This window comes from Trichosurus vulpecula, chromosome 4 (assembly GCF_011100635.1).
Source record: "Trichosurus vulpecula isolate mTriVul1 chromosome 4, mTriVul1.pri, whole genome shotgun sequence".
Taxonomy (NCBI): Eukaryota; Metazoa; Chordata; class Mammalia; order Diprotodontia; family Phalangeridae; genus Trichosurus; species Trichosurus vulpecula.
The window spans coordinates 165,504,769-165,522,191 of record NC_050576.1 but is presented as its reverse complement, the minus strand read 5'-3'; the positions used below and the strand labels follow the sequence as shown (position 1 = coordinate 165,522,191).

Sequence of the window (17,423 nt, the reverse complement as noted above, 5' to 3'; positions counted from 1 at the left end):
AGATGGAGCCTGCTATAAAATATCATTTGTGATAACCCATCTTGTTACCTCTTTACACTTCATCAAGGATGTCATCATTATACATGCAAAATATTTCATTAAGACTTTGTAGAGAGGAGAGTAGGTGTATGGGTTAGTCATTACTAATATTTTCTTGGCAATCTTTTTGGTAGTTAACAAGGTTTGAAATTTTTTTCCCTAATCATTGCATATTCTCCACTCTTTCATGTATCTTGAGAATTGATCTTTTGGTGCTCTCAAAATTATATTACCTATGGTACAGACTTCCTTGCACATATGGTTTTGTCCAGCAGCAATTCCAATCTTTGTTTTCTTTAGTGCCATTTCTACTTTCTCATGCAAGCCACTACTTGCCCCAAATCAGGAAAAATCTGAGTCCAAATCCCCTTTCAGATACTTACTAGCTGTGTGACACTTTGACAATTATTTAACCTCTCTCGGTCCAGTATGGGGACTTGCCTTACAGAGTTGTTATAAGGATGGGATGACATAACATATATAAATTTATGTGGTGCATCAAAGTCTATCAGGTTAAGAATCCCAATGTTGTGGTTTCAGTGTTTATGACGGAGAAAACGTTTGTTACAGAAAACTTTACAGATCCCCATTTTTTCATCTATTCATTGTCCTCCCTCCAGTTTCAGTCTTGAGTGCCCTTGTGATGACTTTGCTTAGTTGAATCTCTCAACAGGCTTTGTATAAACTTGATTTTCCCCCCACCCAGTAGGCCTTTGCCTGTTTCATGAGACAAGACTTCTCACAATCTTCCAATATCCTTCTCCCTAGGATTACATGGATTTTTCTCAACCAGTGTTGCCCTTAGTAGCCATATCTTTTACCTTAATAAGATCATATGTTTACTGGCTGACCGAGTTTCTGGGGTCTTCTGGTCCTCCTAGTTGTACTGATTGATATATATTGGTTAAACTTTGTTAGGATATGGTAATGTCTGTGTTGAAGTCCATTCTCTTATGTATTTCCTATTTTTAAGCATCAACGGCTTATTTAAAGAGATAATGCTAGATCTGCCTCAGTTAAGTGTCATATCTCATTTTTATTATTTCTTGTAATTTTGTGTCAATTTTGATATCTGCTCCAGTGGTCTGACCACATACAGAAAGCTGGTTCAAAAATGAGTCCCATAACAATAACTAGGCATTTCCTATCTTTTAAAATATAATATTTTTCACTTTTGTAATGCTATTTGGTGTTTACCATGTCTTACACTCTACTCTCAAGGAACAGATTATGTATAAGCATGAGGCTTCAATAAAGTCTCTAAGCCTTTGGCCTCTACTGTGTCTTATAACCGAATCACATTTCCCCCATCCTCTCATGCTTACCTTTGTTTTGAAACCAACAAGTACTGCTAGCATTTATTAAAGTACATATTCACCAAATTGAGGACCTAATGGAGCTCTTCATAGAATTTCCCTACCCCTTCATCTACAAAAAATACTGGCACATAAGGGGCAATTATTTGCACTGTGACTTCCAATCCCTCTACTCTCCAGTACATTCTCATTAGTTGTACTTCATTTTTCCCCCTTCCCAGTCTTGACTCTATAGTTAACCAGTTCAATTCCACACTATTGCCTATTCTCAAATTCCCTTCCCTTTTGTCCTTGATTCCATTCCCTTTCACCTTTATTAGAACCCTGCCCCATCTCTAACCTTCAATCTCTCATTCTCTAAGGCCTTCAAACATGACCATGTCTCTCTCATCCTTTAAAAACCTTCACTAGTCTCTATCATCCCCTCAAGCTATTGTCCTACATTTCTCCTCACTTTACTTCCTCTCCTTTCACTTCTCAATCCTTTGCAATCTGGCTTCCCCATTCATAAAACTATCCTATCCAAAATTAACAGTGACCTCTCATAATTGCCAAATATGATGGTCTTTTCTCAGTCTTCATTTTCCTTGGCCTCTCTATTACATTTGACAACATTGACCATACTGTCTCTCCTGTTGGCCATGCTTTCCTCTCCGGCTTTTCCTGACATTATTCTCTCCTTGCCTGACTGCTACTTCTCAGTCTCCTTTGCTGACTCAACATCCATTTCATGCCCCCTAGTTCTGTCCTGGACCTTTTCTTTTCTTGCTCTACATATTCTCTGGGACACCACATCAGTTCCACTATTGAAATGGATTTAATTATCATCTCTAATACAGAGTTCTACTCAGCCCCAAGCTGTGGCATCATCACCAATTACCTACTAGTTATTTCAAACTGGACGTCCAACAATATCTCAAGCTTATCATGTATAAAACTACACATTAACCTCACCCCAAAATTTATCCCTCTATCAAATTTCCCTATTTCTGTCTGAACACACCACTATCCTCTCATTCTCCCAAGTTCATAAGTTTGACATTATCCTCAACTCCTCACTCTCTCACTCCACATATCCAATCAACTGCCAGATCTTTCTGTTTCTAGATCTACAGCGTCTCTTGCATCTGAGTCCTCCTCTCTAGTCACACAATCACCACATTAACTCAGGCCTTCATCACTTCTTGACTAGATTACTGCAATGGCTTCTGAACTGGTATCACTGTCTCAAGTCTCTCTCCACTCCATCCATTCTCCACATAGCTGCCAAAGTACATTTCCTTAAGTGCATTTGACCATGTCAAACCCTACTTAATAAACTCCAGTGGCTCCCTATTGCCTCTAGGATAAAATATGAATTACTCTGTTTAGCTTTTAAAGTCCTGGTCCCAACCTCTCTTTCCAGCCTTACTATATATAATTCACCTTTCCACACTCTATGACCCAAACTAGCCTTCTCTATTTCTCATATGTAGTACTCCATCTCCCCCACCTTTGTGCCTTTGCATATACATCAGGGTATGTTTCATGCCCAGAGGAATCTCCCTCCTCACTTCTACCTCAAAGAATTTCTCTCTTCCTTTAAGATTCAGTTCAAGCACCATCTTCTACACCTAGTCTTTCCTGACTCCTCCCAACTACTAGTATCCTCCCTCCCCACACTGTATTTTGCATTTATTTTACGTATATGTATGTCCTACATATATCCTTATGTATGTACACACATCTCCCCAATAGAATAAAAGGCCCCAAAGAGTAAGTTGTTTCTTTTTTTTTGTCTTTGTATCCTCAGCACCAGCACATACTAGTCACTTAACAAATACTAGCTGATTAACTGGTGATCTTTTTTTACACATTCTTATCAGCGCATGAGCACTGAAATATGCAACAACCAAGTTTCCCATGAAATACGTTACTCCTTGATTATTAATGCACAAGAAAATGAACTCAACAATTCCTTTATTTGCTTCTCCAAGTAGAACCTGTGTCCATCCCTTCACGTGGATACATTTTTTTGTCTTTGGGTTTCATTTCTAGTAAGAATAGTTATAGTAAAGATTAATATGATTCAATAAAGAATAGAAAAGCAGGGAAAGATTTATGTGAGCTGACACAAACTGAAGCAAAGAGAACCAGAAAAACAATATACATGATGACTACAATGTACATGGAAACAACAATAAGTAAATAGTCAAAACTGAAAGGTATGAAATTATGATGACCAAACTTGGCCTCCAAAAAGAGTTAGAAAAAGGCATATCCCACTCTTCCTTGAAGAAGAAAGGGAGGATGGATATAAAATGCTGCAGATTTGGTTGCATTAATTACTTCTGATTTTTATTTTTCTCTTTTTTAATTCTTGTTATAAGGCATTAGTTTCTAGTAGGAGGAGAAATATTGAGAAATGAAGATGTGGTGAAAAGAAAATTATATATGCATATACACAGAGATTAATATGATTCAGTTATTCCAAGAGGAATCTACTTGGTTAACAGACAATGATCTCATATTTAGAGTGTTAACAGCCAAGTCAGTATTTAGAGGGACTGGGCCTATGACTTCATTGAATGAATGGGATGAGAGAACCACCCAGGTCAGCTTCTCTACACCTTAAATCTCAGGGAACCTTGCCCAAGGTAACAAATCTAACATGTATCAAAGTCAACACTTGAACCTGAGGTCAGCTCTCAATCTACTGTAACATGCCATTACTATAGTGTGTATAGATAGACTAAAAACTGATTCTTAACAGCTTCTGCCCCCATCACTGCAGAAGCAGAAGTGAGCCACACAGAATTAGGAACATTTTATATTCTCCTTTGTTTCATGGGTTCACATGACAAAAGAATTTATTTATCCCCAAGAGGCCAGCCTACTTACTGATGATCAGCCACTCCTTACTCTACTCAGCTATACAGGTCCTCATAAAAGAGATACTATTTATTGCTAGGACCACAGGTGATGTCTCCTCAACATGACAGAACCTCCAGAGCTTACATTTCACAAGCAGAGCTTTCAGGGTCACTGAGCATCCTCTCCACACAATGATCATGCACCAGAAGAGGCCTTCTAGAAGTCTCCTCTTATATGCTTCAGTAAACACCTTAATTCCTAGCCTAAACCCCCAATACCTTATCCTACCAATACAAGGTCACACTTAATCAGTGCTATAATTTCCAACTCTCCTCCAAAATAAACAATGGAAAAATCTAGTTCTTCTCTGAATCCACTGACTCTCTGAATATATTTCCAACTGGTCTAATATCAAAAAAAGTTGGTCAAATTAATCAAACCAATTATCAACCACAGATGCTAACACTGTAGAGCGATGACTTCTGTTTGTACAAACTGTGATCCAGATAGGTGGTGTGGTGGGTAGAGCACCAGGCCTGGAGTCAGTGAGACCTAAGTTCAAATCCATCCTCAGACACTTAGCTGTGGAACCCTAGGCAAGTCACTTGACCTCTGCCTGCCAATTTCCTCATCTGTAAAATGGATAAAATGTATGTAAATATAAAATGAAAAAGGCCTCACAGGGTAGTTGTGAGAATAAAACGAAAAAGCATTTGTAAAGAGCTTTGCAGACATTAAAGCACCATGTAAATGCTAGCTATTATCATCATTATCACCTGGTGAAGTTGAGTGATCTGCACAAGGTCTCACTGGGAACCTTGCCAACATTTGAATCTAGGTCCCCCAATGCCAAACCCAACATGCTTTCCACTACTCAATGGGCCTCTAATATAACATCTTTCCATATACGTGAACTCATAGATGCTGAGCTGGAAGGGACCTAACATAACCCCCTCAACTTACAGATAAGGAAACTAAGGTCTTAGGAATGTTAAGCAACTTGCCTAAGATAGCACAGATAGCAGGTATCAGAGACAGGATTTGAACCCAAGCCCTCTGCCTCTAAAGTCCATGCTCTCACCGATTCTCAGAATAGCTGTCTCAAAGTATTTAAAGGGCTGCCACATGGGAGAGGCATGAGACTTGTTGTTTATCCCCAAAAAGCAGAACTGGGAATTTGCCTTGCAAAGAGGCAAATTTAGGATTAATGTAAGGAAAACTTTCTGCTCAGAGTAATCCAAAGATGAGATGGGCCACCTCCCCATGCTGAAGACCCACTGAAGAACTTCCAGCAAAAACTGGATAACCATTTGTCAAGTGTGATGTAGAAGAGATTCTTTTTCAATCTGAGTTAGGAGATGGAGGGCTATGAAAGCCTCATCTGTGATTCTAATTGCACTCTACTGTTCAAAGAATGAATATTACTAACAAAGTTGAGTACTTTCTGGAAATTACTCTTTTTCTTATACTTTTATCAATGATAAGATATGATGTTTTATTGAAATAAAAATGTAATTTATCCTTCTTTTTATATGGAAGCCCTTACATTTCTTGCAAAAGGTCTCAAACCTGGAGATCTATCCCTAAACACAAAGTGAGGCTAATCACAACTAATATATTTGCTAAAGAGTCAGAATAAAAGAAACAAAACAGGTTTAACAAACCTATTTAAGCTTTGCTCCCTAAACTCAAATGGCACTGTATTTTCTAAGCAGCTCTATTAAAAGAGGAAGCAATTAGCTTCAGTTGCCTTCTGATAAAAGTATCTGAACTAAACACATGTTCCAGGTTTTTCAAGAAAATTTTTCATAAACAAATTCTGATCCATTAAAACAGTAAATAGATTGACTTTGCTTTCCATTTTTGTCAGCTTAATGATCAATATTTTTAAATAGGTTTTGCTAATACCCTCCCAACTGCCTGACCCTTTTTTAATGATTTGCAGTGAGTGATTTTTAAGAAGGCCTCAAATCAAAATCACTTTCATTTCAAAGGCGAGTGCAGCAAATTAAACTTTTATATTTTGAAATATATTTTATCAAGAGTTTTCAGTTGTCCAAAATCAGGTTAAGAATACTCTGTAAAGCATATACTGCTCCTCAAATTTCTTCCTACCTAGCCTCTGAACTGATTTTCCCTGCATTTGCTTTTAGTTGGCCCCTCTGCCCCCAATTCATCTTTCTCAGTTGCCAAAATAACCTTCCTTAAAGATTTCATATTCAATTCAATAAATATTTATTAAACATCTGCTACACATATAAATAGCACTGTACCAGGTACTAGAGATATAAAGGAACAGTTCCTATCTTCAAGGAGCCTACATTCTATTGAGGGAGGGAGGATAGAATATCAACTGATAAATAAATATAAGGCAATGTGCCAAGGAAGAAAGCACTGCTCTAACAACTGACAGTATCTGGGAAGATTTTACTGAGAAGATAGCATCTGACCTGAACAAAGAAGGAAGATAAGACTCCTGGGTCTGAGATAATGAGGCAGTACATTCCAGGCATGGGGCCTGCTTAGAAGAAGGCACAAAGACAGAGACAGAATGCTGAGTTTGGAGAAAAGTTAAAAGTCCAGTTAGACTATGATGTAGTGTGTGAAAGGAAGTAATGTGAAATAAGACTAGAAAAATTGGCTGAAGTCACTTTATAAAGGGCCACAAATGCCAGGCTGAGGAGTTTATATTTTATCCTACAAGCAATAGAAATTTGTCTATCCCCTTCCCATATAGCCACTGAGGTTTTTAGGTCAAGTCAACAAGCTCTTATTAGGCACCTACTATGTGAAAGGCACTTTGCCCAACACTAGGGATACCAAGAAAGGCAAAAAATAGTCCTTGCTCTCAAGGAGCTTACAGTCTAACAGAGGAGACGACATGCAAACAACGATGCATAAACAAGATACTACGCTTGATCTGGTTATAACCAATTAGCACCAATAACCAATAACCAATTAGGTGACAGTGAATAAAGTGCTAGCCCTAGAGTCAGGAAGACCAGAGTTCCTATTTGACATGAGACACCAGCTGTGTGAACCTGGGCAAGTCATTTAATTTCTAAATGCCTCAGTTTCCTCATCTGCAAATTGGATATCATGTAGATAAAATGAGACAATATTTTTAAAGCACTTTGCAAATTTTAAAGTTCCACATAAATGTTATTGTTATTATCTAGCAAATCCTAAAAGATGTGTTCAAGTCTCAGTTCTGCTGTTTACTACTCACTATGTGCAACCTCAGGAAAGTCACCTTAGGTCTCGGTTTCTCATCATTCCACAAGCATTTATTAACTACTATGTGCCAGCCATTGTGCTAGCAGGTAGGGATAAAAATACAAAAACAAATCAGTCTTTACCTTCTTCAAGCTTCATTTTATCAAAGGAGAAAAAAAATTACAAAACCATACATAAAACGAGCATAAGTGCAGTACCTACCTGGTGCTGCTGTTGTACAAGTCAAATGAGATAACATATGTAAAATGCTTTATAACTGTAAATGCTATCTAAATATGGGTTAGGATTACTGAGGAAAACAACATCTTATTTGGCTTCTCCACCACCTCTAGTAAACTTATCAATAGGAAATCTCATCTTCTTTCTCACCTGGCTGCACTCATTTTGGACTTCTTTGACTTCTTCACTATACCACCCCCACCTACACGCACACACACACACACACACACACACACACACACGAATTCTTTCCCCAATCTTGCGTATTAATGATGTCCATCCTAAACACACATAAGTCCCAGACCAGTTAAACCTGTCCCTGAGTGTAGAACAGGTTAAAAAAAAATTCCCAGTCACTGAGCTGAAAAGGAGATAAATACCACAAGGTGCATTACAGATGGAACTGCCTACAGCATGGTGGTAAAGGCAATACCAGGGGTACAGGTTTTCTCTGGGGCTGCCTTTCACAATGTTACAATCAACTGACATTACCCCAATTTGAGTGTTCAGGCACAAACGCTAAACTCATTAAGGTTATCTCTCTTCCATTTTGTTTTTTTCCCTTTAAAAATTGCTATGTATGCTGTTTGATGTATTTTAAAATTGCATGATGAAAATAATACAGCTACCTCAAAAAAGATAGGATGGAGAGTTATTCTATTCTATGACTAAACAAACTTTACACATTTAATTGTTTGCCCTTTACCTTTTTTCATCTGGCCAAATTAGTTTGCCACGTATGAGACAGGCCGAGGAAAAGATAGATACTCCCAATACTGTCACAGCTAGGCAGCAGATAAGTCAAGGACAGATTATAGGATGCCAGCAAACAGTTGTGCCCTGAAGTAAATGAACAGCACACAAATGGTTCTCAATTCACAGCCACCCTAACAATCCTATGAAAGAAGACAGTTTTCCCACCCCCTACAGGAAGAGGAAATAGTGTGTCCATAGAAAGTGCGGTTCCCAGTCCGCTGGGAGGAAAAAAAATGAATGAAATATAGGGAGTATGTGTCATCAGGGCCAATTTCTCAGAGTTTAAGTCAGATTATTTCTCACACCTCAGGAGATTACTGAAACACATTTTAAGTAAGAATTTAGGAGTAGCATTTCTTTAGTCCTGCGTGTCGCTGGATTTCGTTAAGATTATTATGCCTTCAAATCCATGCATTTTAAGTTTAACATCCACGCCGTGTCTGGAACTACGAGGCCTACCTGGGGACCCTAATCTGAAAGGATACTTTCCAAACCACCCCCATCCCCAAAAGAGAAGGCCGTACTGGGCCCTGACCTCGCAGCTCCTTCCCTCCCCTTCCCCAACCTCAGACACACTGCTGGTAAAAGCGCAGCTCACCTTGGGCAGCAGGAAATGGGGGGGGGGGAGGAAGAGACGGGAGAGAGGAGAGGACACATGTGTGCGTACACACACACACACACACACGTGTGTGTGTGTGTGTGCGCGCGCGCGCGAGCACGATTACTACTACATCCCTCGTGGGGTGGCTAAGCCAAACAAAACTAAACCCAGTCACCCTCCTTTCGGCCCCAGGAGCCTCCACGTGTGCTCCCAACCACCCCACCAGGACAAGGGTGGAATAGCGCGGATTCTCTTCTCAAACCACAGGACCTGGCCCTCAAGCCACCCCCCCCCCCCCCTCCTGCCCCCACGTGGGTCTGGTCCTCCGGGGGGACAAGGGATGGATGCCGGTGTCCGGGAAGGAACCCTGTGGGAGGGGCCCTGCTGCGGCTGCAGAGCCGCGCGGGGCTCGGAGCACCCCAGCTCCTGAGTACGCCCCCCTCTTCAAGCTCCCGGGGGGGCGCGCGCTCAGTCACATGGGCGAGCGGGGTGGGGGCGCTCCAGTGCCCGCAGCTCGGGTCGGGGGGGGGGCCTCCTCTTTCAGCTCCCGGCCCTGTCCCCGCCCTCCACCCCCCGCCCCAAGTTCCCTGCTGGGAGCTCTGGGCCCCGGCTCTCCCCGCCCCTCACCTCAGGGTGGCGGTGGTGATGATGGCGGCGGCGGCGGCGGCCCGGGGAGCCCCGTGCGGGCCGAGGAGGCTGCACTGGGCTGGAGAAGACGCCGGCCGCTCGGGCGATGGCTGACAGGCTCTCTAGAGCCGCCGCGAGGCCGCGTCGGGGCGGGGCCTCTGAACCCCGCCCCCTATCGCTAGGCTCCTCCCACGTCCCGCCCCCTCCGCGCCAGCCCCCTGCTCCGCCGGACGGGCTGCGAGCCCCGGGGTGGGGTGACTTAAATCCCGGGGTTACTCGAGGCCATTCACCTCCGACCCCCTGGCGGGAGGAGAAGGCATGCGAAGTGGGAGGGTAGGGGTGGCCTCTGCCATTGGACGTCTGTGCTCGCGAAGAGGGACACCGCAGCCAATGAGAGAGCAGCCCTGGGCGGGGCCGAAGTGAGGCGATGCCGATGGTCCGAGGGCTGCTCTGCCACTCGCGGTCGTCGGAGTGTCTGGGGAGGGCGGAGGGAGAAACGAGTATCTGGTCTGCGGTAGTATTCCCCCCCCCTCCCCCCTGCCCCGATCCCCCCCTCACTGCTTCCTCCTCCCCTGGGGCGGGGTGGGTGAGCTGGTCCCCAACACGGCCCATCCGTGGCCGCATGAGGACACCCCCCCACCCCTCATGGGCTGGGGACAAAGGGACACCCTCTAGGGAAGGTTGAGGGCATGGGGGGGTGGGGGGGCAGCTAGACACCTTAAGGTCTAGTTTGCAAAATGCTTTATATACCTGTCTCAACGTCCCTGCGACCCTCTCTGGCACGCACCAACCCGAACTAGTATTAGCCCCATTTTAGGGATGGGATAACTGAGGCTGAAAGTGAAGTGATTTCTCATGATCACAAGGCTAGTGATAAATCACGCTGTTGTTGGGTCGTGTCTGACTCCTCGTGACCCATAGCTTGCCGATGCTGTCCATAGCACTTTCTCGACAAAGATACTGGAGTGGTTTGCCGTTTCTTTCAGGAATAAATCACATTATAGAGGAAGAAACTGAAGCTCAGAGAGCTTAAATACACTTTTTAATAGACTCAGTGTCATGCTTCTACCAGGATTCGAAGGGAAGTCTTCCTGACTTCATCAGTGGGTCGTTCTATATCATGCCACAGTGGGGCTTGGATGGGCTTCAACTTTTTCGTAGAAAAGGTTCCTAGAGCCCTGACAGCCAAAGGCCCCTTCCTCAATGCAATTAAAATGCAGCTTGAAGTCTGCTGGCATAAGGGATGGCAAGAGCGCTGGACCCCGCGTCAGGGAAACCTGAGCAGATTCGCTTCTGATACTGGATGGCAGCGGGTCGAAGCAAGGCATTTAAGTTCTCAGAGCTTCAGTTTCTTCTTCCCCTTTAAAGGGGTGGTGATGATAGTACTTGAGAGGCCTATTTTTATTAGGAAGACTAAATTGATGTATGAATTAAATTCAAGAAGCATTAAGCAGCTATTCTGTACAAAGCTCTGAGAACCGAAAAATGAAAACAATCCCCACCTTTATGGAGTTTCTGTTCTACTGCTTTGTTTTGTTTTTTTAATCCTATGTTAAAAGAAGTTATGGAGAAGGGAGTAGGAGAAAAATTTGAGTACCCTGAGGTTCTTATCCTAGGTCTTTAAGGTGAGGCCAAGAGTCTTAATGACAATCTTCCAAAGAGATATTTTGGGTGTTACTCTTTGATAGCAGAAGGTAAAGGTTTAGAGGGCACTCCAGAGTCACAGTGCATCTGACCAACACATACAAGTCAGGCCAAGAATCATAATAATGATATTCCAAGGAGATATTTTGGATTATTATGTACTGAAAGCCAAAAGTAAAGAATGGAGGGAACTCCAAAGTCACAGTATGTCCAGCCAAGGCTTATGAGTCAGGGAAGGAAGGTAAGTTAGAGCAAAGCATATTGCACAAAGTGGGACAAGTGCCTCTTGCTGTCTGTATGGCATTGAGCAACTGACCTTTGTAGGACTCAATCTCCTTATCTCTAATTCTAAGAGGGTGGACTCGGTGGTCTCTGAGGTCACTCACGGGCTCTACATCTATGATCCTATTGTCTATTAATCATTGTGAAGACCCTAGCCTTGCTCTTCTAATATTTACACAATAGAGTAAAAGAGGAAGAGGAGAATTGAAGGGAGAAAGCACACATGGCTAATAGATAGAGGAGATCAGAAAAGATAGACACACAGGGAGCACAGGCATTTCCAGCACTGACTCAGAGGAAGCCTTCAGCCTTTGCAGCCTTAGGCTAGGATAGAGTGGGTTGGGGGTGGATTTATCAGAACAGTAACCCATGTCAGGCATCATTCACCCTTTAAACGCTGAAGAGTAGTATCACTAAGTAGGTGCCTGATCCAAAAGCTCCTCTACTAAATTTTAAAGAATGGGCTCGAGAGGTTGAGAATGTAGAAGGCTACAAACCACATGACATAGGCTCCCCCACTTTTCTTCCCCATGGCTGCCTTTTTTGACTCTCTTTGACAAGGGGTGGTAAATAACTTTTTTTTTAAGTTAGAACTTACCAAAAATACTCCAGTTTAAGGTTTGCCTGCTATATGAATTGGAAATGCCCAATGAGAAGCATTTTCTTTCCTCTCTAAAGTACGACTCAAAGGCTGGATGAATGAAGTGATTTTGATAAGGAATAAGAAGCCTGTGGAAGTCATTATAGCATTTGCCTCTTCTGTCAAATATTCAATGTGAACCCCTTCCCCCATGCTCCAGTTCCCATTTCCTAACACCTCCACAAGGCATAACTTTTAAAAAATTGTTTTTGATTTTTAACTTGACAAACACCAAATAAAATGTGCATTTCTGTATACAAAATAGAGCACAGAGTGAAGATTGTATGTGAAACAGGGATTCTCTATTACCTACAATTTGCTTTTACTTCTCTATATATGATAAATTCAATGTTGTTTTCAAAGCTGTCCTCCTTATCTGTGTTTCTTTCTAAATTCCCTTCTGTTCATTTCTATAATTTGTTTAAATGTTTCAGTGACCCGCTTTTCTTTATTTTTTTATAATACAATTGCTGGTCACCGTCTTCCCCTAACAGCACCGCCCCCTGCCCCAAACACACACACACAAACTGGAAAAAACAAAACCCTTATAACAAATACACCAGCCAAGTTGAACAAATCTATACATGGGCCATATCTGAAATACATCTCATTTGAACAGGTGAAGAGATGAATAGCATGCTTTATCATAGATCATGGTTGGTCATTTTATTGACCAAATTTTCTTAAGTGTTTCAAAGTGTGTCTTCACAGTGTATAAACTGTTCTCCCAGTTCTCACTTCTCTCTGCATCAGTTTATACAGATTTTCCCAGCTTCTCTAAAACCATCACTTCACACACAAGATATATGTTTCACTAGGTTTGCTATTTTTTACCCTAATGGTCTTGGAAGCAAAACAGGCCTATAAAGCTAACACCCTCAACTGGACTTGCAGTGCGGCTCTATGTGTATAATGATAGACTGTTGGCTTCACCAAAAATTTAAGGTCTGACCATAATAGCATTGTCATCATCACAGTAAACAAACCACCTATAAGGCTCCCAGAGATTCAAACATCCAAGCTGCGATTTTTTTATCAACAGATAAGAAATGTAATGTTGTTTGGGGCCTGCCATAGCCTGCCCTCCCCCTCAGGCTGCCCTACCCACTAGTCTAGGAGTTATTGCCACAGAAGGCATTATTAGGCCAATAGGAGGTGGGGGAGGAGAAGGGTGGAGAGAACTTACTATTCAAGATAAACAAGTGAAAGGGGAAGGCTAGTCATAGTCTCAGAACTGGAAGGGCCCTCAAAGGCCATCTCCTCTTAAGCACCACCAGCAAGTGGTCAGACAACCTCTTCTTGAAGACCTCCAATGAGGAATGCCTCTCCCAGGCAGCCTGTTCTAACTCGAGGAAAGTTTTCATCGTTAAGAAGTTTTTCCTGGCATCAAGTCTATAGATCTGTCTGCAATTTCCACCCGTAGCTCCTAGTTTGGTCCCCTGGGGCCAAGAAGAATAGTCCTAATGTCTCATATAGGAGCTTTTGAATCACTCCAAGACACATATTGTGTTTCCCCTTCCTCCTCAGCCCCATTTTTCTCCAAGTTAAACACCCTCATTCTATCAGTACATCTCTAGATGGAAGGGTCTCCAGGCTCACCATCTAGCTCACCCTCTTCTGGACATGTTTCGGCTTGTCAGTGTCTTCCAAATGGGGCTCCCAGGACTAGATATAGAACTCCAGATGTGGCCTAACCTGGTCAGAACATAGTGGGACTACCATATTCCTCCTCCCAGACATATACTTCTCTCAATACCAAAGTAGTGTTTCTGGCTGCCGTGTCACACTCTTGACACACACACATTAAACTTGCAAGCCACTCAGATCCCCAGATACTTTTCACATGGATAGTTAGTCATCTCTGCCCCTTCAACCAATTTATTTAAACCCAAATGTGGAGATCTTCTTAGATCCTGCTGTTATCACTCTACCATGACATAGGGGAGTTAGGTGGTGCAGTGGATAGAGCACTGGGCCTGGAGTCAGGAAGACTCGTCTTCCTGATTTCAAATCTGGTCTCAGACACAAGCTGTGTGACCCTGGGCAAGTCACTTGACCTTATTTGCCTCAGTTTCTTCATCTGTAAAATTAGCTGGAGAAGGAAATGCTTTGCCAAGAAAACCCCAAATGGGGTCACAAAGAGTTAGACCCAACTGAAAATGTCTGAACAACAAAATATATCGCATTCATCTTTAAACTCATGTTTATGCCCAGTCTGTGCTGTATGAAGCAGCTCTGGTATAAGGGGAATGAGCATGGACTTATTAGGTAAGAGCTGGGTTTGAATCCTAGGTGCTATACGTCCTAACTTCCTGACCAAGAGCAAGTCCTTTTTCTTCTCTGAGTCTAAATTTCAACTGCAAAGTAGGGATAATGATGCCTATACTGCCTCATCCAGTGGGGAGAAGAGGGCTACATAAATTTCGGGTGTTAATTATATTGTTACCACCATTACTACAACCACAATGTCAGAAAAGCCCTCTCTTCTCCCATCAGCTTATTTAAATTCTACTAGTCAATTGGGAAATATTTAATGAAATAAATAAAAACATCTTAAGGAAAAAATAATTAAATCCTACTACTCATCTTTCAAAGCCCAACTGAAGTCATTCATTCGTTCGACAAGCATTCATACAGTATCTACTATGTGTTAGGCATTGTCCTGGGCACTGAGAATACAAAGACAAAAATGAAAAACTCCAGACCTTCAAGCACCTCATGTTCTACTGGAAAATAAAAGTTCTGCATCTTCCATGCAGCCTTTGAGGACTCCACCACACACTGATGTCTCCTTCGTCTGAACTCAGTACCACGCAATCTAGCACCTACTTTTTCTCTAATTATTTCTTGTGTTCTATTTCTTAAATTAAATTGCTCTTTACTGGATAATAGACACTACATCTTATACTTTTATATTTCCCTAAAAACTTTAGTCTAGTGCTGGGTCCATAGTGAACCCTTGGTTCGTACTTAAGGATGAATTCAAATAGAGGCCATATACCTGATTGTCTGCTCCACTCCGATGCTTCCCCGGAGGACAAGGGCCAGCAGGAAGGCCTGTGCCTTGCCCAGAGCTGTGCCTGGAGTTGTCAGCTAAGAGGAAGAGAAGACCCAAAGCAGCAGCTAATGGTTATCCCAGACTGTGATTGTTAAGGATCTCACACCATAAGGTCAGAAAGTGTCCCCAGTGAGGCCACTCTGAAACGGCAGCCAAGAGAGACCAAAGGTAGAGTTGCACAAGGAAGAGTGCTCCTCCTGGAGTATAACCACAAGGCTTTCACATGGGCCTCTCATGTCCCCCTCCTTCCTTAATTTCCAATCCCTAAATACCTCCCTTTCCTCCTTGCATTTTAAGTTAACAGTGGTATAATAGGAAGAGTGCTGGCTCCAGGGTCAGCGGATCTTGGTTCACATCCTATCTCTGCCTGCCATCTGTTTGACCTTAAGCTCTTTTGGTGGGCCTCAGTTTACCAAACTGTGAAATGAGGGGATCAGACTAGATAGCCTCTGGAAGGTCCCTTCCAGCTTTAGATCTATAATCTTATGGCAAATCCTACTTTTTCCATTTATAACATCTTCAAAATTAATTATTTTCTTCCCATCCTCTTCAACAGATTTCTATCATTCCTTGTCCCTGCTTCATGGCTTGCTTCATATCTCAGCTAAAATCTTGCCTTCTGCAAAAAGCCTTTCCTAATTCCCCTTAATGTTTGGTGCCTTCCCTCTGAGATTTCCTTTCATCCATCCTTCATACATATTTTTTGTACATAGTTGTTTATGTGCTGTCTTCCCCACTAAAGTGAGAGTTCCTTGAGGTCAGGGGTTGCTTTTGCCTTTCTTTGTATTTCCTAGAACTTAGCACAATTCCTGGCACTCATTTTCTTACTGAATTTATTTGTTGACACCCCCTTCTTGGTTAAAAAAAAAAACCTCTTTAAAATATCAGGTGATCAGCCATTGGTCTACAAAACCAATTTGGTGCACGTAAGAAGTGGTTTACTGATTCATGACCAACCACGATTCCAGAGGAGCAACAATGAGGAATGCTACACACTCCCGGACAGAGAGGCAACGAACATGCAGAGTGAGGTGCACGTTTTTGGATATGGCCACTAAGGGATTTTGTGTTGCTTATTATGCACATTTCTTACAAGAGTTTTCCTTCTCTTTTGTTCCCCCAGTGGGAAGAAAGGAGTGGAGAGGTGAAAGGGGGAAAAACATTCTTGATAATTGAAAAAAAATTTTTTTTTAAGCAGTTGACTCAGGTCTTTGAATCCTTGTTCACAGTTGTCCAATAAGTATGAAGGCAAGAACATACCTAGCTGGCTCCTCCAAAGCCTCTTCTAGCCCCGAGATTCTCTGACTACCAACTCACCAACTCCCCTAACAAACACCCACACTGCCCAATTAGGACACCTGCTAAATTGACTTTCTTCTCTTATTTTCATCCTTCCTTACACTTCTCTAATGTTTCCCTAGAATAACTTTATATTTTACATAACTCTTTCCTCTCAATGACCTTGTCAGGTAGGTAGTATATAATTCCCCATTTTATATGAGGAAACTGAGATCATCCCAGAGATATGAGATTACTTTTCCTTGATTATATGACTAATAAATAGCAGAGGCAGGTCTTGTGCTTCTTAACTCAGACACAATGCACATCCATTACGCCATAATACTCTCTCCCACCTTGGATAAGAGAGAGAAAATGGACATTTGTCAAGCATCTACCACATGCAGGACATTTTACATTGCTTATTTCTCATGATCTTCACAACAACCCTGTGCGCCAAGCTGCCTCAGAAGAAACAGCTTTATGGATTAGCGGGCAAGAGGTAGAGTGAAGAAGATCTAGATTTGAATCCTAGCTCCCACACTCTAACAGTGGACTTCTCTGAGATTCAGTTTCCTCATCTGTAAAAGGAGGGGAATGCCTACAGATAGCTCAGCATATAAGTGATTTAGTCAAAAGAGCATTGGGCCTGGAGTTGGAAAAGACCTCAGCTCAAATATGGGCTAACTCTGTGACCCTGGGCAAGTCACTTAATCTCCCTCAGCCTTGGTTTCTTCAACTGTAAAATGGGGATAATAAAGCAATGACCTCACAGAATTGTTTTGAGGATCAAATGAGACAATATCTGTAGAATGCTTGGCACAGTGCCTTACATATAGTAGGTGCTTTATAAATGCTTGGTCCTTCTTTTCC

At 42.3% G+C, this 17,423-nt stretch overlaps 1 protein-coding gene across 3 annotated transcripts in view; it reads right to left on the bottom strand.

The window, feature by feature from the left end:
• ACACA (acetyl-CoA carboxylase alpha) overlaps positions 1-15,296 on the bottom strand; it is a 251,831-nt gene extending 236,535 nt beyond the window's left edge. For 2 of the 3 annotated variants that reach the window (XM_036753329.1, XM_036753327.1), the window contains exon 1: positions 15,216-15,296. The gene's annotated coding sequence lies outside the window, so the exon portion shown is untranslated. Of the gene's footprint in view, positions 1-9,648; positions 9,665-15,215 lie in introns of those variants that run through there. The other variant, XM_036753328.1, reaches the window with a different exon arrangement.
• Positions 15,297-17,423: the final 2,127 nt, after the last annotated feature.